This window comes from Neofelis nebulosa, chromosome X (genome assembly GCF_028018385.1).
Source record: "Neofelis nebulosa isolate mNeoNeb1 chromosome X, mNeoNeb1.pri, whole genome shotgun sequence".
Lineage (NCBI taxonomy): Eukaryota > Metazoa > Chordata > Mammalia > Carnivora > Felidae > Neofelis > Neofelis nebulosa.
Window position 1 is genome coordinate 22883740 of NC_080800.1, and position 27327 is coordinate 22911066.

Sequence of the window (27327 nt, forward strand, 5' to 3'; positions counted from 1 at the left end):
AGAAGAATTATACGATGGTGGCATTTAGTTATTTTCTGCCTGTAACTTCTGATGACTACAGATGTGAATTCTCAGTAATGGTGACAGGAAAAACATTCAGCTATTCTCTCTCTGGAAAGACAATATTTGAAGAAGCCTGTTCAAAACAACAATCTCCATTTAAACCTCCTAGATACAGGATAAAACATTAGATACAATTCCCTCTTTTGACCATATCCTTCCTACGGTAAAGTTTAGATGGTTTAAAACTGGGTTATACCTGACATAATATAATGTTAAAATTACATGTTATCCAGCATCACCAGCCCCACATCTTTTCTACCTGTGTTTCCACCTCTAATTTTGACATCACCTGGGCACTGACGCAACTAAGGGTTAAATTTTCTAATTTCCCTTGATGTCCTTTATTTATTTAAGGTTTGTCATCTGAACAACTTTGTTTTCTTTTGTTCTATTTTTCCAGCATTTCATTTTTTTCCATTATAAATGTAATATACTGTCAAACAGAAAAACGATAACATCAATTGCTATATGGTAAACACTGGCCTAACCAATACACACACACATACATACACATTCTTATTTATTCACACCTTAATGAGGTAAATAAATATCCCTATTACAAAGATAATTAAACTGACACACAGGGATTATGTAAAGAATGCTCTTCACAGAAAAAGCAGTAATGTTTTGTGCTTAGGTGCATGCGCTTTGGACTGAGATCCTGTGTATCAAAATGTTAGCAGCACAACTTATTTATTGGGCACTATAAGCAACTCTACCTCCACTATCTCCCTCATAGTTGTTAAACACAGATTTCACCTGAATAAAAGTTAATATGCCCCATTATCAGACCCCGAGTATAGGTGCATAAACACATAAACACATACAGGCATTGTTGTTTCAGTTCATATGTACGCTTGAAGCAACAGTGATAATTACACAAGGATAAAAATAAAGTATCAATCAAACTGGGTTGTGCCAAATGGCTTCCTGAAAAATAATTATTTCGGATATAGTCATATAAATACCTATGCAATATATTGCTAGAATTTCTCAGTAATAGGACCCAGAAAGCAACGGCATATAGTTATATGCGTAAACTTTTTGAAAATAGCTCATATGCTCTATGAGCTTATAAACACAAAGTCAGAATTATTATTATACATTGTTCAATCTAATTTGACAATGTGACTTTCAAATTTTGTCATATTAGCTAGTTTCTTACTATTTTTGGACAGCAATTTATGTGTGAACTTCACGCAAAGTATTTCTGGAAAATGCAATCATAGATAAGATATGGATTCTGCCCACTAGTATTCTATAATCTATTCAGATAGATTTAAAACAAAAAGGAAGATATGTCTTTAATTCAAATAGAGATTGATAACCAAATGATAACTCTCAAAAAAGTGGGTACACATAAATTACAATAAATGGGAAGAGAAAGAAAAAGATGATTTTTAGATATGGCAGTCAGAAAAGGATTACAACAAGCAGCACTACCAACAATAACCAAATGATGAAGAGAGCCCAAATATCCATCGACTGCTGAATGGATAAAGAAGATGTGGTATACATACAAAAGGGAATATTACTCAGCCATCAAAAAGAGCAAAATCTTGCCATTTGAAACAAAGTGGATGGAGCTAGCATGTATTATGCCAAGTGAACTAAGTTAATCAGATAAAGACAAATACCATCTGATTTTCCTCATAAGTGGAATTTAAGAAGCAAAAGAGATGAACACAGGGGAAGGTGGAGGGAAGAGAAGAGAGGGAAACCACAAGAGACCCTTAACAATAGAGAAGAAACTGAGGGTTGGGTGGGAGATGGGCTAGATGGATGATGGGTATTGAGGAGGACACTTGTGATGAGCACTTGGTGTTGTACGCAAGTGATGAATCACTGAATTCTACTCCTGAAACCATCAATGCTCTGTATGTTAACTAAAAATTAAATTAAGAAAATAAAGATAAAAAAATCAAACAAAAGGAAGAAGGACTGCAACATCTAGGAAACAATATGCACATATCCCTCTAACATGGAACATTTCTATATAAATTATTTTTGAAAAATCTTTTGCCAATACCTATGCAAAAATTTAAATATATTGTCAAATAATTCTAAATTACAATCAATATCATTCTCAGGTAACTCAAATACAGATTTCCCTTTTGTAAAACCATTCAGAAAATCCTTTATAACATTTTACATTGTCTAGTGATATGTCTGTCTATACAAATAAAGCAAGCTTTCTATTACTCTACTTCGATTTTTCTTTAAGAATATAAGCATACTTGCACTTCCATACCAGTCCTAGACATGTTATTGGAAGCAAAATAGGAACCATGAGTCATTTATGCTTTTAATTCACGTTCAGTGAGTTCTTACTATGTGTCACATACACTTCTAGGTAATACAGATAGAACAGTGAACAAAAGAATAATGTTTCTGATATTACAGAGCTTTTAATTTTAGTGAGGGAAGCTGACAACATATTAACAAACACGGGTACCTACATGAATATTTCCTATATTGTGCTGGGAGATTCTACAGGCCATGAAGGAAAATATGAAAGGATTAGGGGATAGAGAATACGACAGGGAGCACGAGTTTGTGCCGTCCGGTGTTCAGGGAAGTTGTGTGAGCAGATGACAGAACATACCTGGCAGATAAAGCAGCATGTGCAGAAACCCTGAAGTGGATATTAGACACTGAGCAACAGCAAGGAAGCCCGTAATTCTGAAGTGAACCATGCAGGTTAGAAAGAAGTAGGAGATGATACCAAAAGGTAGGAAATTCAGGACACTGTAGGACTTTGAATATCACTTGGAATGAAATGTGAAGGCATTAGAGTGCCTTAACAGAAGGAGTCATATGGTCCAAATGGAAATTTTAAATGACTGTTCTTCCTGGTGTCAGTCGCCAGGTGTCAGAATACAGGTGACTAAAGAGGGAGCAGGGAACCCCACATCATACACAAACATCAATTCAAATTGGATCATAAACTTAAATATAAGAGCTAAATAATAAAACCTTTCTATTTTATTTATTTAATTTTTTGAGAGGGAGAGAGAGAGGAACTTAAGCAGGCTCCATGCTCAGCACATAGCTGGATGTGGGGTTCAACTCCACGACCTTGGGATCATGACCTAAGCCGAAATCAAGAGGTGGTCACTCAGCCGCTGAGCCACCTAGGTGCCCCTAAAAAAGACCTTCAAAAGGAACATAGAAGACCTTTGAGACCTCATACTAAGTCAAGGTTTCTTTTATATGTATCTATAAAAATGTCATACTTTTTTCTTTGTTTTCTGGTATTTTTAAAAGAAATGCAGTGTTACACACTTCTGCAGCTCGATTTTCTCACTCAATAATACTTCATAAAAATCCTAACTAAATCCACTGGTTTTGCTATATAATTCATGCTTTTTAACGGCTGCATAATATTTCATGAACAGTTTCAATAGAAGTATAGTTGACACATAATGTTATGTTAGTTTCAGGTGTACAACATAGTGATTTGACAAACCTATACATTATACTGTACTCACCACAAGTATAGCTACCATCTGTCACCATACAACACTATGGTAATACCATTGACTATATTCTCTATGCTGTACCTTTTTTTAAAAAAAATGTTTATTTATTTTTTTTTTACAGAGAGAGTGGGGGAGGTGCAGAGGTGGGGGGCAGAGGATCTGGAGTGTGTTCTGCGCTAATAGCAGAGAGCCCAATGTGGGGCTCAAACTCACGAATTGTGAAATCATGACCTGAGCTGAAGTTGGATGCTCAACCGAATGAGCCACCCAGGCACCCCTCAGTGTTGTACCTTTCATCCCCATGACTTACTCATTCCGTAAGTGGAAGCCTGTAACTCCTACTCCCCTTCACTCATTTTGCCCATCCCCTTCACCCCCTAAGCAACAATTTCTTAAATATAACACTAAAATATTGTCCATGAAAAAAAAAAAATTGATCAATTGGAATTTATCAAAGTTCGAAACTTTTGCACTTCAAAAGATACCATTAAGAAAGGAAAAGACAAACAACAAACTGTAAGAAAATATTTGCAAACACATATCCAATATGAGATTTGTGTCCAGAATTTATTTTTTTAAAACCTTGATGCCTCAATAATAAGACAAAAGACTCAATCAGAAAATGACCAAAAGATATGGACATTTCATCAAAGGAGATATATGAATGACCAATAAGCACATGAAAAGGTGCTTAACATCATTAGTCACTGATACCTTTTTACATGCACTAGAATGGCTAGTATAAATAAGAAAGGATGTAGATGAGTAGTCACCCTCATACGTTGCTGGTGGAAATACGATATGATACAGCCACTTTAGAGAACAGTTTTGCAGCTTCTCAAGATGTTAAACATACAGGTACCATATAAGCCAGCAATTGTACTCCTGGATAAATACTCAAGAGGAATGAAAACACACCTACACACAAAGACATGCATATCAAAGTTCAGAAGAGGATTATTCATAATAGCCCCAAACTGGAAACTACCTAAGTGTTTATCAACTTATAAATAGATAGACAGAATGTGCTTTCATACAATGAAATTCTCTACAGCAAGAGAAAGGAAAAAAAAAATATGGATACGTGCTATGTCAGGGATGATCCTCAAAAATACTATGCTATGTGAAAAAAGCCAGATATGAGACTACATATTGCATCGTTCTATTTATGTGAAATGATCATGGACAGAAAGTAGACTAGTGGTTGCTACAGTTAAGGGTGGGAATGGGCATGAGAGACTTCACTAAGAAGATGAAAATGCTTCAAAACTGTTGTATTATGATGGTTGTACTACTCAGGAAAGTCACTAAAATCATTGAATTGTACACTTGAAATTTTGTGAATTTCATATGTAAAATATAACTGGATAAAACTCTTAAAAACAATGGAAGCAGGTAGACTAACCAGGAGACTCTAAATACAGTTAAAGGAAGGGATGATAGTGGCTTTGTTCAGTGAAAAGAATATCTGGTCAAAATGTGGATATATATGAAAATTAGTGTCAATGGGATTTACTTCTGGATTTGATGTGAAATGTGAGGGATCGGGGACTAAAAAAATCATTCCAAGTTTCTTGCTTTAAAACAACTGGTAGAATGGAGATGTCATTTATTCAGATGGCAAATAATATAGATTAGTTTCAGTCAGTGATAAATCAAAAGTTTGGTTTTAGACATGTTAAGATTGAAATCCTTAAAAAAAAAGATTGAAATCCTATTATATAGCCAAGTCATGTCAGCTGCACAATTGGAGTTCAGGGAAGAATTCAGGGCTGTAGCAAAAAATATAGAGTAATTGTTACAGAGACTGGATTTAAAGCTAGATGAGCTCACGTACAGAGCCGATACATACAAAGAAGACAAGCAAAGGGACTGAACCCCAGAATGTTCCCAAGTTTAAAGACGGAAAGCAAAGAAGTCGGTTATTAAGTGTCCGACTCTTGATTTTGGCTCAGGTCATGATCTCACGGTTCATGAGATCGAGCTGCGTGTTGGTCTCCACACTGACAGCATGGAGGTTGCTTGGGAATCTCTCTCTCCCTCTCTCTCTCTGTCCCTCCCCCTGCTCATACGCACTCTCTCTCCCTCTCAAAAGAAATAAATAAACAAAAAAAAGTAATCCTGCAAATATATTTTAGTCACACAGAAAAACAAATTTGAGAGGTATCTATGTCCCACTCTGGCCAGTTTCTGACACTGGTACATTTTGTCATTCATTCTGATATACTGAACTGATCTCAAAGTAGTGTAATTCAAAAACCAGGTTTTCAAACACAAATGTGAATATGGTGTATATTCCACATTCCACAATGTACAGGTTCATGCATGTACTCATTCACAGAGCATACAAATTTACAAAATATAAATTGGGGAGTTTTAGCTTTGTAGGCACGCTGCTAGAAACCCGAATTGAATAAAAAAAAAAAAACTAAAAGAAAATACCCCGTTAGGATGACAACATTACTTTTTTTGCAACTAACCATCACAGAAACAAGAGTAGGATGAAGATCTCTGAGTTCCAAAGCAAATTATGATGAGAGAGAGAGAATTATTTTTCAGAACAAATATTTGGAGAATCACTCAAGTGTGACTAGGAGGACAAAGACATTTTTAAAATAACACTGAAACAAACGGAGTTCCGATGAACCTGGGATTTCCTGCACCCTCACAAAATAAGCTGGGCACATTCCTCCTTCTCAAACATTCCAGTATAGGGTTGCTCTACCCTGAGTCTCCACTAGTGTCTTCCGATGGCATCAGCAATTCAGGCGGGCTAATATGGAGCATGGATGGGTTTGTGAATAATTCTGTAAGCGTGGTCAGTGACTCGTATTTATCTGTGAATGGTGTGATGGCCGAAGCATCAGGAAGGTGGAGCCTGACATTCCTAAATCCACATTTGCTGCAGAGCAACTCTGTTGAGAGCGCTCTGTGGAGGACTGATGAGAGCCGGCTTCCCGAGCAGCTGACGTGTGGTTAGGGAACATAAGCTGAGTGGGCAGAAGAACATCTTAAGGAGTTACTGAAGCACAACATTCAGATTAGGTGGCAGGGCTGTGGACTCCTGGGAGCAAGAGTGGCAGAGCCGATAGCTCTTTTCTGTCGTAGCTGTCAGGCAGACAGTGAGCAGAAGCAGCAGGGTGACAGACCGCCACTTCGGTTACTAGCAGAAGCCTACATATCATTAAGAACGTGGAAATATAAAAATTACTGTACCGAAACGTGCAGCTCTATAGACAGGAGAGGCCCTTCCAGGAAACGCAGATGAAGGCATCTGGTAATCTTTTCATTCAAATGATAGATACTTTCTATTAGAAAATGTGATTCAAGGAATTAGCCTAGAAAAATAATTGATTACACAACACTAACAAGTTTCACAAGCTCTAGATATTAGAAAAACCCCTTTACATGGGTCATTCCCTCCCCACCACCTCACAAAATATTCCATATGCTGCAAATGATGTTTTTACCAAAAGGAAAGGTATAATTTATAGTTAGAGAAAAAAGATCTTGCCTTTTTTTTTTTTTTTTTTTTGCCAGTGCCATTTACCACCCAGTGAACTTGGAGGAGTTTCCCTCCAAGCCTCAATTTCATCCTCTTTAGAATGGGGATAATCGCTGGTTTTCATTTTTATTATTTTGAGTATTAACAATATTTTAAATATGCCTGGCATAGTGTAGGCATTAAATACATGGAAGTTGTAATAATCAGTATTCACCAAAAACTATATATATATAATATATGTACTAATAATATAGCTTCATGGTGTTTGGATAAGACTTGCTACAATAACTAGGGCTATATGGCTTACGGATGAGTACACGATTAGGGATTTTAGATCTGTTTGGTGTAGGCAAATAGAGCTTGTTATAATTATTCCTCATAGGGATAATATTAGGAAAGGGTATGCTATTTGGTCTGTTAGTGGATTAAGTACTATTGTAATAGGTATTATTCCATACCCACCTAGTTTCAGGAGCACAGTGGTGAGTACTATTGATCCAGCAATACAGCCCTCCACATGTGCTTTGGGTAATTAGAGACATAGTCTATATAAGGTATTTTTAGTATGAATGCTATTATACATGCTAGTCAAAGGAAAATATTAGATCAAGTGGTTGAGATTGGTTCAGTTCAGTATTGTATGATTAGAATATTTAGGGAGCTTGATGTGTTTTGGATATATAGTAATGTGACTAGGAGAGATAATGAACCTACTAGGGTGTAGAATGGAAAGTAAAGGCCTGCATTCAGTTGTTCTGTTTGATTACCTCATCGGGTGATAATAATCACGGTGGGAACTAGTGTAGCTTCAAATAAAATATAGAGCAAAATTAGTTCGATGGCGGTGAAGGTTATAATTAGGAATAGTTGCAAAAGGGTGAGTATTGTGATGTATAGTCTTTTTCGGGCAAGGGTTTCTTTTGGTAAGTGTGATTGGCTGGCTATAAGTATTAGTGTTAGTCATGCTGTTAATGCCAGGAGGGGTGCAGAGAGTGGGTCTGAGAAGAGCAGTAGTGAGAAGTTGAGATTGTTGTTGTTTTGTTGGTTAAGGTAGGTAAGGCTGATGAGGCTAATTAGTAGGCTGTGGGCTCTTAATTCACATTATATTGGGTTTTGATAGCCATGTCAATGGAATTAGTATTATAGTTGGAATAATAATTTTTAGCACTGTAGGAGATTTAGCTTTTGTGCATAGTCCATTCCGTATGTGTTGGATACTCACTAGGAGGGATGAGCCTAGCGCTGCTTCACAGGTAGCGAACACTAGTAGAATAATAGGAGTTACCCTATTATTAGGGTTTAGGGTATTTAGGAGGTACCTAAACTCTGTTTAGGTCAAATTTCCTAAGGTTTCAAATAAATACCGGTTTTGGAAATAGACTTTGCTTGTTTGTGAAACAAATGAATACATTATAGAATTATTTGGAATACAAAATACACAGGTTTTTTTTTGGGTGGGGGGTTGGTTAAAAGCTTTCCAAAATAGCAAATAAGTCATAAGTACGCCCCAGAGACTTTTAAGATAATCTCAGTGATGTGTCTCAGATGTTATTTATTTTTATTTTTAAATGTTTAGTGAAATCATTTAAAAGCTTTTTATAAAAGCTAATAAAATTGCTTTTTACTTTATTCTATGGAGCCAATTTTCAATATTATCATAAAACATAACAAAGAATCCACACAAACAAATCATTTGCAAACTTCTGGCAAATGTGCAGTTAGATTAATTTTCCCAAGATCATTGATCTATATTTTCATCAGTAGTATTTTTTCACATGTGAAAACTATTAAGTAACAGATACATTACTATTTGCATTCATAGTCATAGAAATGAAATCTCTACATGTAGTTGCTGTATAAGATATATGTCGGGGCGCCTGGGTGGCTCAGTCGGTTGAACGGCCGACTTTGGCTCAGGTCACGATCTCGCGGTTCGTGAGTTCGAGCCCCGCATCAGGCTCTGGGCTGACGGCTCAGAGCCTGGAGCCTGCTTCCGCTTCTGTGTCTCCCTCTCTCTCTGGCCCTCCCCCGTTCATGCTCTGTCTCTCTCTGTCTCAAAAATAAATAAAAAATGTTAAAAAAAAATTAAAAAAAAAAGATATATGTCAACAGTCTTAGAAAAGCATCAAGGATAATATGTTTACAAATACAGAGAACAGATGGGTGGTTGCCCAAGGGGAGAAGAATCGGGGAGGGATGGGGAAGTGTGTGAAGAGGATAAAGAGGTACAAACTTATAATTATAAAATAAATAAGTCAAAAAGAGGAAAAGTACAGCATAGGGAATGTAGTCAATAATACTGCAATAACTTTGTATGGTGACAAATGGTAACTACACTTACTATGGTGAGCTTTTTGTAATGTATATAGTTGTCAAATTACTGTGATGTACACCTGAAACTAATACAACATTGTAACTCAACTACACTTCAACAACAACAAAAAAAAACAAAGTAAAAAAAGAATAATATATTTACTTTTATTTTTTTAAGTTTTTATTTTAATTCCAGTTAAATGTAATATTAGTTTCAGGTGTACAATACAGTGATTCAACACTTCCGTAGAGCACCTGGTGTTCAGCACAAGTGAGCTCCTTAATCCCCATCACCTTTTCACCCATCCCCTCATTCATCTTCCCTCTGGTAATGACCAGTTTGTTCTCTAGAATGAAGAGTCTGTTTCTTGATTTGTCTCTTGCTCTCTTATTTTTTTCCCTTTGCTTATTTGTTTTGTTTCTTAAATTCCACATGAGTGAAAACATAGGGTATGTGTCTCTCTCTGTTTGACTTATTTTGCTTAACATTATATACTCTCTAGTTCCATCCATATTGTTGCAGATGGCAAGATTTCATCCTTTTTATGGCTGAATAATATTCCATATTGTATATATACATATACATACACACACACATATACCATTTCTTTATCCATTCATCAACTGATGGACACTTGGGCTACTTCCGTATCTTGGCTGTTGTAAATAATGCTGCTCTAAGCATAGGGGTGCATGTATTCCTTTGAATTAGTGCTCTCACATTGTTTGGATAAATACCCAGTAGTGAGATCACTAGATCATAAGGTGGTTCTATTTTTAACTTTTTGAGGAAACTCCATAATGTCTTCCACAGTGACTGCACCAGTTTGCATTCCCACCAACAATGCAAGAGGGTTCCTTTTCTTCCACATCCTCGCCAACATCTGTTGTTTCTTGTGTTACTGATTTTAGCCATTCTGACAGGTGTGAGGAGGTATCTCATTGTGGTTTTGATTTGTATTTTCCTGATGATGAGTGATGATGAGTGTCCGTTGACCATCCGTATGTCTTCTTTGGAGAAATATTTGTTCATGTCTTCTGCCCATTTTTAAATTGGATTCTTTGCTTTTGGGGTGTTGTTTTATAAATTCTTTATATATTTCAGATACTAATCCTTTATTGGATGTGTCATTTGCAAATATTTTCTCCCATTCCACACGTTGCCTCTTAGTTTTGTGGATTGCTTCCTTTGCAGGGCAGAAGCTTTTTCTTTTAATATGTTTCCTTTTAAAGATACACATGATTCAGTTAAAGTGTGGAGCCATGTCTCAGAAGTTGATACCAGACTCCTGTGGACTATACAGCCAAATACACATAAAAAGTGTAAGCCCAGCTACTCTCTGTTGTAGGCACATGCACTGCAGCACCCTCTCTATAATACTTAGGTAGTGAATGAGAAGCTGCTCTGCTTCTGTGAGCCAGACAGCAGTGAAAGTCTCACTAGTTAGTTGTGTTTCTCTTTTGTAATACTAGATTTGAGTGTTATAGGGAATGTCCCTGTCTCAATCTCAGAGGATATGTGGGCCACTCTTATTGTAACTGTCATTTCTGGACATGTACAATACAAGTTCCAAAATGCAAGAGGGAAAAGTTAACAGATGACTATAAAGGAGGTCACTGTAGGCAGCTGAAATAGACCAGAAGGGTAACACTGCTTTTTTTTTTTTCCTTTTCATGTGTGTATTCCTATGATCAGGTATCAGGGCATATCACGAAGAAAAATTACCACAAGACCCTGAGGCAGCAATATTTTGAAAGATGAGACTAATTTTAGAGTCCATCCGTTTAGACCACTTTAGGAACATTCTTCCTCTTCAATTCACTATCTATTTCTTTGATACCAAACCTTTAACCACCTGCCCCTCTTCCCAAATTAAGTGCACTTAGATTTGATGATAGAGTTCTGTTCCCTCCACAGAAAACAACTAGAATGTCTTTTGAAATATGACCTGTGTGTGCCTTCGCTGAGATAATGAAATCTGTCTCTGTCAGGAGAGCTTGAAGTATCTTATGTGCAAATTTCTAGCCAAACAACCAAATAGGAGAGTATTTATTTATTTATTTATTTATTTATTTATTTAAAAGTGTCCAGAGTTAATAAATAGCTAAATTTTTCAACTGATTTTCTTCAGGAAACGCTATACCAAATACCTTCAGGGAAGTTTACTTAAGTAAAGTAGGCTCGGACAGAGAGTTTCACTATTTTGTCTTACAATCTGACAAGCTGATTAAAAATAAAAGACGTGGCAACTTCAAATATATACAAAATTCACCCGCACCTCTTGCAGGTTTACTTTACAGTGCTCAATTGGCTAAAAGAGACAATTCCATTTTGCAAACAAAACACATGTATGTGTATGCATATGTGTATTATATATACGGGACATAGTTTACCCCACTAATCCAGGGGTGAGCAAACTATAACCCACCGCCCCACCATCTGTTTCTGTAAACAAACTTTTATTGCAACAGAGCCACATCCATTTCTTTACATATTATCTATGGCTACTTTTGCATTACAACAGCAGAGTTAAATAGTTGTGACAGACCATGTGGCCAGCAAAGCCTAAAACTGTAACTACCTGGCCCTTTAAGAGTTTGCCAACCCTTGCACTAATTAGTTCATTTTAAGTAAGTGCAGGGAACATTTGCATAATCAATAAGCTGTCAAGTTCCTTGCTTCTGTAACGAATGCCCATTTCTAAATATTTTCAGGGAATATAATACATACAGTGAAGTCAATACTCTTTTTTTTCTTCTATAAGCATTCTTTGTGCAGCAATAACATGGTTTTGTTAATGAGAATCTGAGGGAGCTAGCAGCATTGCCAAGGGAAAGTCCGACTTGACCTTTTCATTCAATAAAGATCCAATTAGTATCTATACTGAGGAACAGACTTTGAATATGTAAAAGTACATATCAACAGCTCATTCAACCTAATGAAGGCTTAGTTATTGATTAAATAGGGTGCACCTGATATTCAAGAACCATTGATGAGCTCAGAAATGGGTAGTTTTCAAAAACCCAGATTAAATTACAGGGAAAGAGTTCAGACGACAAGGACATTGTTGTGTTTTATTTTGTCTTTAACTATTTGCATCATAATACCCATATTTGTAGAGACCAAATAAAAAAGGATATATAAATGCTTTAACTACATAATGGTCTCTTGAAAAGTTTTATAATCTATCATGTTCTTTCACTGGTGATAAATCAAATGCTTTTGATTTCTATACAGCTGAAAATCTCTTACCTAAATGAGTCATCATTGCAATAAACAACTATGACAATTCCTAAAGAAGAAATCAAGCAAATGATCAAAGATTTAACGTAAAGAAGGGATATAAGAGGTATAATCAATTTTAACAATGTAATTGATGTTGACAAAGTTAGCATGGTTTCTGGTTTCTTGATCACATATTCATGCAACACAATGGTTCAGTTTATTCTAGTCAAGAGTCTTAATCCATGGCACCTAACTGGAATTAAAAGGTATGATTCATATTAGCCACACACATTGGTTTGTAACCAGGGGAAAGGATAAGATGAGCATATTATATAAGAAGCAGGGCTATCCGACTGGAAAGTATTTCAACATTCTACTTGACTGATATCACTGGGTAATGGGAATTTCCTTGGTTCAGATCAGTGATCTTCAACTCTGGTTACAGTTTAGAAGTACCTGGAGTTCTTTTAGACAACACCAACTATTAAGAATTCGCTCCAGAACAATTACATCAGAATCGCTAGTGGTGGCGCTCAAGAATTGCTAGCTATTCCAAGTTCCTCAGCTACTCCAATAAATCTCCAGCACTGGGAAACTACTGACTTGACTTAAAAAGATGACGCAGGTTTTCCTATCAGATAAAGGAAAAATTACATGGAGATGCAAGGTGTTTTAGGACGTTTTGGTGATGAAATTTCGTGGTGAAAGGGAGAATTCCTAGCTCCCAGGTGTTAGAACGAATTTATTTAAACTGAGCATTCTGCCCATTTCTTCACAGAAGACAAGTAGATAATAATGGCCAGGGCATGATATACTTGTACTGGAGTTTCAAAAATATTAAAATCTGAGATTGTTAAGTGATTTTGTTGGGACACCGTATTTGGATTCTCTCCTTTGGAGAGTGATGTGCTGGCCCATGGCAACCTCTATCCTGAAAACCTGGTTGAAAATAAACCTGAGTCAAACAATATTTCCTTTATTTTTATAATCAATAAAGGATAATTCTGGAACCTGGAATTCTAAAAGAAAGCTGGTTAAGTCTTGATTTTAAACAAGATTGGTGTAATTATTGATGTATGTTCCTTAAAGGAGGTGCACATAAAATATATTCTAATAGCTTATTTAAATTTTCATGGTATATTCTTTTTTTTTTTTTTTTTTTTTTCTTCAACGTTTTTTTATTTATTTTTGGGACAGAGAGAGACAGAGCATGAACGGGGGAGGGGCAGAGAGAGAGGGAGACACAGAATCGGAAACAGGCTCCAGGCTCCGAGCTGTCAGCACAGAGCCCGACGCGGGGCTCGAACTCACGGACCACGAGATCGTGACCTGGCTGAAGTCGGCCGCTTAACCGACTGCGCCACCCAGGCGCCCCAATTCTTAACTCGCTTAATACAAAATTTCAGAAGTCTGTTGCAATTATTTATTTAGTTATGAAAATTGAAAACTCTGGAAGATTGGAAATTGGGACTCTTCCAAAGACTGGCTTAGTCCCCATTTTATTCTTAGATCTTGGAATGGACTGAGTGAAGTTTTGAAAATTTTATATATATGTTTCCAATTCTTATGTGTCTTTAGATAGGGACAAGACAATTCTAAATGGCAGTTAGTTAGTATTCATGTAGTCAAATTCCAAAAAATAATTATTGACATTCAACAAAATAATTATGCTCCTAAATAAAATTACTCCTAAAAAATTTCACGGTCATGTAAGAGAAAAAAAGCTGAGAAACTATTCCAGATTGAAGGATACCCAAAACATATGCCAACTAAATGTGATGCATGATTGTGGATCGGATCCTACATCAGAAAAAAAGGCATGCTAAGAGAATATTTTGGTACAATAGTGAAATATGAATATGGACATTGGATTAACTAATAATACTGTGAAAATAATAAATCTCTTGACTTCACTTCCTACACTGATAGGTATTATAATATTCTTAGAAAATACATACATGTAGACAGAAAGACATAAATATTTAGGAAAAGTTATAAAACAAATGTGGAAAAATGGTAACAACTGATGAATCTGGTTTAATGGTATATGAGCATTCTTTGTTCTTTTCTTGTAACTTTTCCGTAATTTTTCTATTTTCCTACAATGAAAGTATGAAAATTGTTATTAAACAGCACGTGTGACAGGCACTGTTCTAGATTAACAAGAAAATAACATAGCTAGAATCATGGTGCCTGTATTCTAGTGGATCAGAACAGACAAAACCAGGAAACTAGTAAATAAAGTAGATAATTTTGAATTATCTGTGTATAATCTTTGAATCCTGTGTAATAAATATAATTGGGTAGTACAATAACGTGGTAGAAAGAATTGGAATGGAGGATGTTATTTATTTATGTTGATACCATAAGGCTTCCCAGAGTAGGTAATATTTAACTGAGCTAATCATTGGAATAGCTTAGAAAATGGGATCCACACAGATGTCCTTGAGATTGGACAATGCTTTGTTGAGACCAAGATAAAAAGGAAGGCCAGTGTAAGTAGAACTTAGTGACCTTTCAGGGAGTTCAAAAAAAACCAAGGTTAAAGTTTAGATCTTTCTGCTTACTTAAACCATTTCTGCGTACACATTCTACTCCTAACAACCCCAGGATGAGACCATTCTGGATACCAGGCCCCATGTAAAAGTGTTCCATGAAGGACAATTCTTAGGTGCACATCCAGAGCCAGAATGGAAAACATTGTTAAGATTAATATGAACATTGGTTAAACTTGAGGGTAAATGTGGCTTGGCCTCCCTCTTCTGGAAAACAGGCTACAAACTGAATTGTTTCCTTTGAGTTAGAACTTACTATTCCCCATATAAATTAAGTAAAATAATATGTTGGGCTTGAATTTTAAAAACCCTAATTAAGTTTTGGAATGCATTTCCTTATAACATATAATTTTGCCCAGAGATTATTTATGGACAAAAAAAAAAAAAAAAAAAAAAAAAGACAAAGGGTAGGTTTCTTTAAGTTTTAATTTTTTTTCCTTTTTCTTTGATTCCTTCCCTACCCTTTCTATTCACCTAGAGAACAGCAACTGTAAAACAAAGTGAGATAGGGGGATTAGACGTAACTTATTTTCTTCTGATTCTTGGTTTAGAGGATAAATTATATTAGAGCTACTTAGCATACCTGAGGGGTTGATGACTGGAAAAGACAGAGGATCCTCAAAAACCATGCTATGGATGTGATTTTTGAATCTGCTGCGTTTTAAAGCAGCTACATCAATGTTTTTGCCCCTTCAATGAGTTGGATCTGATGGGTGAGTGATAATCATTGGTCATAGCTGCAGAGAAATAGACTGGAGGGGGGAGGGGGTAGTTCTTGCCCTGCTCAGCCTGAAGCGTAGGTTCCCTACCACCTTCTTTATTTTAAGACCCTAATAATGAAATACATTCTTTTTGAATTTGGCATTTGTTGTTACAAATATTGGTTGTCCTCTGCACCAACCCTCAAATTATTACTAACACCCTTCTATGTCTTTACCTTAAGCAATTCACTGCTAGAAAGGTGAACCTTATAAATAAGCCATATGTGAAATGTCTTGACAAATATAAATATATTCCTAATTATTTCACGAGCACAACAAATCACACTTATGTATGTTGGAAGCAGGGACATGAGTAGAAGTATCTTTACAGGAAAATCTAGAGAAGAGAGGACAAAGTCAACCCTGGGTCAAGGCCTGAGAAAGCAGGTAAAGGGGGATATGACCATGGGACCACAGACATATTGATGAAAATGATAGTTTTAGCTTAGGAAAAAAAAGACTTAATCAGAGTTGGTCCTTGACTACCTCTCTGCCCTCATCCCCTATTCTTTCTGCTTCGTTCACTGCAATTTAGCTACCTGGTCACTTGCTGCCTCTTGGTCACACCAAAGACTTCATCCTAAGAGGGCCTTTCATTTGCTCTCCTGAGAACCCTTTCCCTCCAGCTCACAGGGCTACATCCCTCACTTCATTCCAGCCTCAATTGGTCTCCCCCAAGCAGCCTTTCCAGAGCATCTTACCAGAAGTAGTAATGTTGCCCTTCTCCACAACCTTACTCTGACATGTTAACATTCAGACAACTCACTACCACCTGGAATTTTATTCTTCTAATAATTTTTTTGTATCCAGGACTATTGTCTGTCCCCTGCCTTAAACTGTGAATTCTGAAAGGCAACAACTTGGCTGGTTTCATTCACCACTGTATTTTCCATCTAAAGAACACTGGTGTGTAAAAGGCCCTTAATTCATTTATGTAGAATGAAGAAGGAATTTTCATGCCATCAATAATAAAAGGAAATGATAAATGACTTAATAAAAGTAAACTATAGGATTGTCCATAACTTCAGCCAAATTAGATCTCAAGGAAATTGATAGGGCAAGGGGGTTCCAAGAAAGAAGAAGTAGAATGGACCCACCAGACAAAACAAAACCCCACAAAACAAAAGGCTGGCTTCTCTTAGAAATCAAGGCTCAGTAACATCATCCAGGCCTGAGACAGAAAATTAAAGTTGCGTCATATAATCTTAGCAATGGCAAATTCCCTCTCACTGTAATACATGTTCATTGTGAACGGTGAGCGAGCCTTCTGTTCTGGATGGCAACGAATAGCATTGCGAACACGATACAACAACAACAAAAACAAGAGAAATTAGGAATATGTTCTTGATTCATCCTTCAAAGAATGCTGTCTTGCCATTTTAGCTCAGACTATCAAAGTGAAAGTTAAGCTGGACAAAAATGATTTAAAAAAAAGATAAAGATAAAATGAGCCTCCTGTTGGGGAATCGGCCCTTGGTGGGATGGCTTGTTTCATCCTTATATCTTTACCAACTGTAAAGAAGTCCCCACTCTACATACAGGGCTGGGATTATTTTGGAAATGTTTTTTATCTCCCAAATTGTTTTACTGTGTTGCTGCTATATTTTTGTTGCTATGTAATTGTCTTCTGTTTATTTAGAGTTAGTTTTGCCTGTCATTGCCTACCATTAAATTACACACCTCCTGAGAGTGCAGGATACAGCCTACTCATCATACTTCACAGCAAGAGCTATGGACCTACCAGTACAGTGCATTCAAAACTTGGCCTTTTATTTTAATAAAGCTCTTACATTTTACTCATATTAGCTAATTCTTTTCAAACATCATCAACTTGTCCATAGTTCAACAAGAAAAATAAAATGTACGTAAAATATAACTGATTCACTGTGTTATTTAGGGGAAATCTCTGGTCATGGAAAGCCTTCAAGATGGGGTTGAGCTTTTGGTAGCAGCATAAAGTGTCTGAGTGGTCAAGGCAAGAGTTCCATCTTCCAGATGATAAGGGAGTGTGGGGGCAAGCTGAGGGCAAAATACAGGCTAACAGCACCGCCCCCTGGTGGAATATGTGTGATTTTCCTGGGACACTCCTGGCTATCCAAGAACAAAGGAAAGGGATTAAAGTGCTTGCCATGGTGATGTGGGAAACTAAGGCAAATGAAAAATTAAATTCCCTTACTGCCTACAGCCCATAGACAAGTCCTTGAAACCAGCAGAGTGACCTCCCTCTAGGAGCTCGGCTGCCTAGATGATGACATTTTGCTGGGGGCAAAAGACAATCTTAGCTTAATGTTATCCCAACCTTGAGGATCCTGTAAGTCTACTTCCTTTATCTCAGCTTCCCCAAGATATATGCTGGCAATCATACTCCAAGCTTACACCCCTCCCTGCCCCGATATACATCTGAAGGGTCTCATGACTGTGGTTTTATAAAACGGTAATAAATGGTGTTTCCCTAGCAACAGCTAACCCCTCAAGGCACTGGAAACCTTGCTTCCCAAATTCCTTAGAAACTTACTCTATCCCTGACCCCCTCCCAACCTAAGGGTACAGAATGAGTTACTTGTCACGACCCCAGTGCAGCTCTTCCTGCCCATGGGTCCTGTCCCCACGCTTTAATAAAAATCACCTTTTTGTACCAAAGACATCTACAAAAATTGTTTCTTGGCCATCATCTCTGGACCCCACACACCCTCCATCACCCCAAATCTTCATCACAGACATCCTTTTCTTTCTATTGGAGTCATGACAATTCCTGTTCAAATGTGTGAAATCTCAACCTCCATGCCTAATTCTTCATGATTCTCCATAATCCTTATCTCTTACTGAGAACTCAGATGCAAACTCTGGGTGATTTTTAACCTCATTCCTTCTTGACAAGTACAGCTTTGTCAGAAAATATGATATTCTAACTGAGAATGCTGATCTTTTTATTCTTTACTGACATTGGCATTCTTGACCCAGATTCCTTGCCAATACTGATTTGCCCAGTTATGAGGCCTCAAGAGTTTTCTCTTCACCCAGTTAATATAATGTCAAAGGTAACTGTGAATGCTTGAGCATCCCACAAGCTCTGAAGACGGTGAGGTACTCACTTACTTAGGAAATCAAATTTAAATGCACTCAATTTTGTCATCATAATTACCCTTTTATAAGTAACAATAGGCTCGCATTTGAAGCAAGTCTTCAAGTTGTTCTTTCTTTGGGGCTGCTCACCATTCTTATGTATTTATGATGAAATGACTTGGTTTTCTCAGTCTAAATACCTTTGACCTGCTTTTTTCCTTCACCATACAATTCTAACAGAACTCTTCAACACATCTATTGTCCTTTAAAGGAGTTTGGTACACTTTGTTCTTTGGCTTCAGTTGGCATTCTAACACCGAAAAGTCACTGGCACTTTCAAACACAAGGAAAGAAGTAATTAGGAGAAGAGTTTATAATCATTATTTTGATGATATTTGTATCACATGCATATCAGGTGTAAGAAAGTGTACTGAATCCTAATTGCTATTAAAAAGAAATCACTAAGGCTATCAGGAAGCTAATGCAACTGTGTTTTCGAGTAATAAACCATATTTTAACTATGCAGAATAAGAAACTTGCCTTGTTTATTTCCATTTGTTTTCTGTGTATATGATCGTGTATTCACATCTTGAGTAGCTAACAACTGAGCTTTCAACACATCTCATTGTGTCCCTTTTTGATGTGTATATACTACTTTGTTTTCTTATTTGAATTCTAATTTTTGAGACAAATTAGGTGGTTTTACTTGGAGGAAATGTCCCATCTCTCACCAATAAACAGTCCTTTGCCTACAACACCTGTGGCCCAATGAACCAGAAACAGGAGGAGTTCTGTTTGTCTTTTCTTTTTATTTTTGACCTTAGGGGACAGATGGAAGTTGTGCACTTATTCTATGAAATTATATTTGACAAATAACAAAAATACATTAGAGGGGACAAAGTGCAGAATATGCAATGGGATACAACTTAGAAGGCAGCCCCTGATTGAACATCAGAGCATTAAGGACATGTTGCTATACGATTAAGAAATATTTGCTGCCTGTTTCCTAACAGGCAGAAAAGGCTCCAAGAATCAGTAGGAGCCAGATGGAGATGGAAACAAGTTCCGCAGCTGGCCCATCTGCCAAACACACTGACACTAGTGCGTAGTCCGAGGAGGACTGAATGACTTCCCTTGGATAATCAACCTTATTCCAGAAAGTAGTCTGCTCACTTGGCTTGCTACCCAATAAGCACATAAAAATCAGTATTTACGAGGCATGCTATATACTGTAAAATGCTATGCCATCACTTTTATTAGCAATAAATGGTAGTGTCATACAGTTGTTTGGTAATAGCTTTCCTGCTTGCTCTTTTACAAATTGAATCTCATTTGTTCTTTTCTGCCCACAGACTTAACTTATTTACAACCAGTTATATCATTTCTCTCTCCAAACTGATTTTTACAGCACCTTCCAAGCTGATATAATCTGCCAATCTAATTCAAACCCTATTTGCCCTCTATTTATGGTCAGAAATCCATTTACTAGAGCCAAGAATCATTTTCCGGTACTTCAAAGGTCCTACTCTCATCTATCATTCTCCACATTCACGATCTCTTAGTTTGTTTTTAATCCATTTTATTGTGTTCTTATCAAAACTGATTTGACAATTTTTATACACTCATTGGAACCACTGTACCAACCACCTTATTGAAACTTAGACATTTATTATCCATAGTCCTCCCTTCATGCACTAATTTTATAAGATGCCAAAAGAAACCCTCTTAACTTTGCCCAGAATGATTTACTGGTAATGATCCCACTGTGTTTATTTTGTATGGTTTCATTGTTCTCTAGATGTTTGTAGAATTTCTCTCACTCAGTTTTATTAGTGACAAAGCCACGTTTTGTGCTCGAGGACAGGTTAAGTGGGTCTTTTGAGGAATATGTTATTAACTCTTTCAGGTAAACTGCAGACAAATTATGTTGTTTTCCCACCAACAGCAGTCCCTTTGGTAACAGTAACCAACATAGATGGGAACACACACACACACACACACACACAATCAAATTCTTATACATCCCCATAATGCCATGATATGAATAAAACCACAGCAAGAATAATGATTCAAGTTTTTATATTTCTTGTCCCCACTTACATGTTTTCTAAAATAAAATCCAATTAAATTATTTGGGGGAGTCATTAAGTATTTTATGTGCATTCACAAAGTGAACAATGGCTCCAGGTGATCCTGCTCATTCCCATGCTAAGCTCATTCCCATGTTATGTCCTCCTATGTCTACTGGCTATTTATTACAGCTCAAGAGTCAGTTTCATTACCAGTGCACCACTGTTCAATTTCGCTGCGTCTCCACCGCACTTGAACACTCAGGGCACTCTGGTGGAACTCTGCCATACAGAAACTGGAAAAAAAATACTTAGCTTTTTGTACCCCAGGCCACTTTGTCATCATCCTGAGCCCCTTCTTGTACAGTGCCCTTTATAAAAGTGTCTTCTAAAGCTTCTGCCTGAAACTTATTTTTCCAAAGGGCTCGTCAACCAGATCACTCCATGGATCTGAATGGGAAACACACTATTCTCCCCTAACACTGTTTTGTTCTCTTGCCTTGCATCAGTGGTACAAACCTTCCTCTTATAATTACACTGGCAGAAATAGCAGAGCAACAAATAAGCCTGTCAATGTAAATCATCTCATTTAGAGTTCCTTCATTGGTTTTCTGGACATTTAAGACACATCTGACTCTCAATTTGGGCTTATGGTAGATCTTTCCCACAGGTACTATGAGTTTACAGCTATGTGGGTGGGATTGGGAAGTGATGGATATTTTAGAAAGGTAGGGGGTTGTTGTATATAGGCTGCAAATCCATGTTAGGCATCAAAAATTGATCTTCTTGACCACAATGAACCATGGTGCAAATAACAACGTTGTGATCCAATTTCTAAAGACTTTTGTTACTACATTACTTCTATTAACCCCTGACTGGTTAAACTGCTTGATTCTATTCAAATGAAATTTTTTTTTTTTTTTTTTTTTTTTTTTTTTTTTTATGAAACTACTGTGATATGCACATGGTGCTAGATACTGGAATCAAAGATGATTGCACTGAAGTAGCACCTGAGGAAGAAAGAATTGTCTGCCTTGGGTATATGATGTGAACTAGAAATAAGAGGCAAACACCAATTTATTCTGGACTCTGATTTTCTTCATCTGAAAATAGAGTTTAACCATACCAGTTCTAAACATACGGCTGGCAGGATTCCTTACAGTATTTCCAGATATGAAGAAATCATTTGCTCTTGATAAAACTTGTTATATTGATACTATCTCTATTTTCTCACTCCCTTTTCACCTTAGAACTCATTCGGTCACACATTAATCTCCAAATTCTTTCAGAAAATTCTTTTGTTACAATCACCAGTAACTTCTATTTTGTTAAATTCAGGCCAATTTTGAGTCCTCATTTTCTTCATCCCTTCAGTAGCATTTGACATTCCTAAAGATACTTCACCATTTGATTTCCATGATGTCATGCCCTCATGATTATCCTTCTACTTCAAAAAGATGGGGTATGTTTTGAAGAGTGGGATGCCTGGGTGGCTCAGTCAGTTAAGCATCTGACTCGTGGTTTTGGCTCAAGTCATGATCTCGCAGTTCGTGAGTTTGAGCCCCACATCAGGCTCTGTGCTAACAGTGCAGAGCTTACTTCAGATTCTCTCTCTCCCTCTTTCTCTGCCTCTCCCTGCCTCAAAATAAATAAATAAACTTAAAAAAAAAAAAAAAAACTAAGAGTAAGGGGACATGTGCCTGGGTGGCTCAGTAGAATCACTGTCCGCTCTTGGTTTTGACTCAGGTCATGATCTCATGGTTTCGTGAGTTCAAGCTTTGCATCAGGCTCCAGGCTGAAAGTGTGGAGACTGCTTGGGATTTTATGTCTCTCTTTCTCTCTGCCCCTCCCCCACCTGTGCTGTCTCTGTCTCTCTCAAAATAAATAAATAAACTTAAACAAAAAAAGGGTAAGAGGATTATGTGCACAAAGGAATTGATATCAGATACTAATAGCCTACTGTGGTATCCTTAAACTCACTCAGAAGAATTTATTTGACTACTGTTCATCCCATTTGCTTTTAAATATCTACAAGAGTATCCTGGATATAAAATATACGAATAATTTATTTTAAAACCTTGTTATGTCTTGGGGCTCCTGGGTGGCTCAGTCGGTTAAGTGTCTGACTTCAGCTCAGGTCATGATCTCACAGTTCATGGGTTTGAGCCCCGTGTCGGGCTCTGTGCTGACAGCTCAAAGCCTGAAGCCTGTTTCAGATTCCATGCCTCCGTCTCTCTCTGCCCTCCCCCACTCGCACTCTGTCTCCCTCTGTCTCAAAAATAAACACTAAAAATTTTTTTTTGAAAACCTTGTTATGTGTTAAAAATAATGAAAATAGAAAAAATATTTTATTTATCATTTTCGTTTATTAAATTCAGTGGTGTGGATCAACATTCCTATAGCTTATATTCAAGACTGATCGATGAAAAAGAATGTGTTGACATAAAGACAATTATTTCCCATTCTCTAAGCTCTTTTTTTTTTTTTTTAAGAAATCTCTGTGCCAAACATAGGACTCAAACTCATGACCTTGAGATCAAGAGTCACGTGCTCTACCAAATGGGCCAGAATATAAAGTACCATCTTAGTAAAAATAAAAACAAGGTTTAGCATATAATTCAACATCTCATATGAACAGTTTGGTCTAAACTCTTTTTTTATAAATAGATACAGACAGATACATAGAGACACACGGAGATAGGTATCTATGAAAACAGTGTATTTAAACAAAATATCATTTTTTGTCATTCATTTGATCTTTACTGAAAAATCTTAACTGACATCACAGTTTTATTCTTCTCTTCTATTCTTCCCTCCCCCCCATACCTGGGTATTGTTGAGCAGTTAAACAAACTGTTCATATAAGATGCTGAGATGTTGAATTATATGCTAAACCTTGTTTTTATTTTTACTAAGATGGTACTTACTTTATATTCTTTGTATTACTTTTTTTTATTTGGAAGGCATTTATTTTACTCCATTATATGCCAGGAAATGTGTGTGTATGCATTTTATATACCATTTATGTATATCTTTATCTTTTTTATATACACATACATATATATAATTATCTGACTGTTTGAATTACAAATGAAAACACAGAGCTATACAAAGAGATTGTTTTTATAAATACCGCCCTGTTTTGGGGCATCGAGGTGGCTCACTGGTTAAGAATCCAACTCTTGATTTCAGCTCAGGCCATGGTCTCATGGTTCGTGAGATCAAGCCCTGCATCAGGCTCCATGCTGTGCATGAAGCCTGCTTAAGATTCTCTCTCTTTCCCTCCGCCTCTCCCCTACTTGTGCTCTCTCTATAAATAAATAAACAAACAAATATATACCTCCTTGTTTTGCAAAACAACAAAATAGATAAAACATAGAATAGCAAACTGTTTGCATAGTATTTCTCCCTGTAATCATTCAAAACATTTATCTCAATGTTACACTTGCAAAACTGTTTCAACTATACAACTTTCTTTTTCATATATTTATTTTTTATAAAGAAGAAAGATATTAAAATTCTATTTATTAAGTGTGTGCATGTGTGTATGTGTGTGTATGTGTTCGTGTATTCGAAGAGTGTGGTGTTTCTTCTTGATTGATCATGGGGCCACTTCATTAACACAGCCATCTGGGCTGAGGTGAAACTCAGTGGAAATCTTTGTAGGAACAGTTATGAGATCACAGAAACTACTGGTGGATATGCATAGCACACAGTTGCAAATTCAACTCTTCCCTTTGATTCTATTTTTCCAAGAGTATTTTCTCCTCTACACACTTACTGTTTTCTCCTTTCCTAAAGTTTGATCATGCTTCTACAGTCCTACCCTTCTTTGCATGGTACATAAAGATAGCCCAGATTTCAATGAATAAATTAGTAGGAGTCTTATCTCAGTAAGTCCTGCACAGTAGGATAAGACTATTCTCTCCTAGGTCTTCCATATCCATCTACATGGCTAACATGGAGCTAAAATATGAATCACATTTTTCTATCTCCCTCCCAAAGTCCTCAACAAAACTATCCCCCTTGAGTCTATCAGAACTAATATCAACTTGTTATTAACTTTGTTTGCCAGTCACTAAAAGATCCCAGGGAACAGTTCACCACTTATCTCCTACGGTCTTTTCTCTATATGGCTCTGCACATTCCTCAGTCTGATCCTATCATTCTTTCTGGAATTCTTGGTGTGCCATCAACAAAATCCTGTGTATCCTCAAACTATCTATTTTCATGTTCCCTTTACCTTCAAAGAGGGTCTCCTCTGATGACACTGCTTCTCCTGAAGCTCTCCCAAGCAATGGCTGTTGTTATCATCTGCCACAGCCCTTATATGTCTGCTCTGGAGATGATTAGGAGTCTTTCTTGTTTCTCACTGCTACTTCTAGAATATTCTATCTTCTTTATCCCTAAAACCTCTCACTTATGAAGTTTATAACATCAATCTATATTATATCTCACCCTTGGTATCTACTAAGCCCTGGGTCATTCTCCTTCATTCTTGGAAGATTTTAGTTTCTTCCTCACTATTACTCTGCCCATCACTACAGATGATATAACTCTCAACTATATAGATATACACACACATATAGATATATAGATATGGATATAGACATCTATCTTTATGACAAGTGGTCCTTTCCTATCTCCTTTTCTCCAATGATTCGGTCTTCCATTGTACCACGTCAACACACTTGCATGTTCATTGCCTGGACTAAAGATATTCTGTCCTACTTATATTATGCCTGTTTTTGTTATCAGTGTTCAATAAACAATCCCCAAACTTAGTGATTTAAAAGAAAAACTACTTTACTGCTTGTGCATTTAGAATTTGAGCTAGATTCAGCCAGTATTGCCTCATATGGGGGCATTCTAATATTAAGTTGGGTGTGGGCTGGGGTGCATTTACCTGGAACCCCTACAAAGGATGAGAAGGATAGGTAGAGGAATGGGAACCAACATCTACCTGTGGCTCTACCTCATAAGTATGCAGAACAAAAACACATTTCTGCACCTAGAAATTTTAATTTTAGTATCTGAAGCTTAAATAAAAACTAAGAGCCAAGGCAAAATATGATGCATGGTGAATGCTTCAAAATAAGCAAATTAAAACATAACAGACACCAAATATCTTTTCACTACTATTTGCTAGTATATTGACTGCTCTGACCATAGTGCATTCTCTCCTGCCTAGTCCTGGTCTAATAAGCATCTTGTACATGCTTTTCAAATGTTTAGTGATCTTATGGCACATCTATACGTGTAATTGGTCAGCCTCTTCTCTGTAGTTCCATTCAATCTTCTAGAGACCTCTGCTGTAATATCTATTCTATTAAAATATCACTTGATGAACCTTTTCCTCCAATTAGCAATCCCTAGAGGAAAATAACTTCCTCTCTAAAAGTCTCTGTGTCTCTAGTTTTTAGCAGTCGTGTATTAGGTACCACTTGGTATGGCCTTAATAAATGGATGATCAATCAATAACCAGTCAATAAAGGCATAGAAAAGTGGCCAAATGTCCACAGCTTAACATCATGGTAGGTAGAAAGGCATACGTTTTTCACTACAAAAACATATGAGGGGTGCCTGGGTGGCTCAGTCGGTTAAGCGTCTGACTTCGGCTCAGGTCATGATCTCGCGGTCTGTGGGTTCGAGCCCCGGGTCGGGCTCTGTGCTGATAGCTCAGAGCCTGAAGCCTGCTTTGGATTCTGTGTCTCCTCCTCTCTCTGCCCCTCCCATGCTCATGCTCTGTCTCTGTCTCTCAATAATAAATAAACGTTAAAAAAAATTAAAGAAAAAACATATGAGAACCTTCTATGTGTATGGTACCAAGCTAGGTGCCAGGATACAATAGTGAAAATGGTGGATAAGGTCCCTCTCATCAGCATTCCTTCTTCTAGTGAGGATGAAAGAGAGAAATAAAAATAAATATATTACAACTACAGTTTATCATAAATAAAGAAAAGGGAATAAACATGGTGCTGTGCGAGCTAATGGAGCACTTTCTTAGATAATCTGATTAGGAAAAACCTCTGTGAAGAGGAGTTAGTTATTTCTGGTAAAAGAAAAAAAAAAAAAAAGAAAGATACATGCATGTAATATTTGGGAGAAAAGAATTCCTGGTAGAGGAACTATTAAAAACAAGTCCCTGTGGAGTAAAAACGTGGCTTGTCCAAGGAACCGAAGGAAGCCAGCAAGACTCAAGTAAGAACTGATAAGTGATATGAAATGTAATTTAAGAGATAGGCAGAAGCCACATCATGCAGGGCTTAGGAGTCCTGATATGAAGTTTG